The sequence below is a fragment of the Brassica oleracea genome, chromosome C7 (genome assembly GCF_000695525.1).
Source record: "Brassica oleracea var. oleracea cultivar TO1000 chromosome C7, BOL, whole genome shotgun sequence".
Lineage (NCBI taxonomy): Eukaryota > Viridiplantae > Streptophyta > Magnoliopsida > Brassicales > Brassicaceae > Brassica > Brassica oleracea.
In genome coordinates, this window is record NC_027754.1 from 135586 (window position 1) to 136689 (window position 1104).

Consider the following 1104-nt stretch of genomic DNA (forward strand, 5'->3'; position numbering starts at 1 on the left):
GACACCAGTGCAGATTTCTGCGTTAATGTAATGGAATGTACCAAATAGTGGAGAGGCGCAACTGTTGCATTGACATTCAAAACACTCTGAAAAAGAGATGGTACGCTAGAATAGCAAATTCCAATTGAGCTTCCGGTATGGTTGGCATTGGCAAAAAGAAAATGTTAAGTTTTGGAAACAAAACTTAGTCTCATTTGTATTGTTTTTTTGGCTTCAAATCTTAAATCCAGAATGATTATGAATCTTAGAGACAAAGAAAAATAATGGAGCTTGTTGGATTAAGATTTACTGTTATATTGTGTTTGGTGAGGAATCATACCGTTGATGGCCCAGTTACATTGGTCCCTACACATCTCTTCTATTCCATTGTTTGACCTGTCCAAACATTTTTGAGTTTATTTTGTCTCAGAAACATCACAAAATAAAGAAGTCGCGTGACAATTAAAAAAAGAAACAGTCTTAAGTTTTGCTTACTTTCAGTTTAGTTCAAGTAAAACTTTTTCGGTTAACGCGCTCTGATTATCTGCATCACCAGGTTTTCCTCCAACCTTCACCTGTGGGATTTTCTGTACATATGATTTTAGACAATTAGGTCTAGAAAAGATGTAAAAGAGCATAACAAATACACTCTAAAGTTTATATGTGTAGGCCACAACATTCTTACGTTTCTTCTTCTAGCAAATTAAAAAATGTTTACCTCAAAGACTTCTCTGAATAGCTGCTTTGAGATATTTGATCACTCCTGTCTTACTGCCTAGGATTTGACTGGAGATACATCAGTATGTTTTATGCTTTATTCATGGCACAAGCCCAAGTTAGATGATGGTAGAAGAGACAATACCTTGATCAAATCAAGAGATATTTCCGTTCTTACATATTTGGGCAAAACCCTTCAAGATCTTATTGACCTCTGAAACAGTGACGGTTTCATCATCTTCTTCCTATTCGTCCTCAGACCGACACAGTTCGCTCAAGCTAGGGAAGAAGAACCGGCCCAATTCCATACGACGCCATAGACGCCAGCACCCTTCAGATTTTTTCCCCGACCAATTCCTCCAGTCTGTTGATTAGTCTTGTTAAACATGATTTCAACTATCTCTTGTC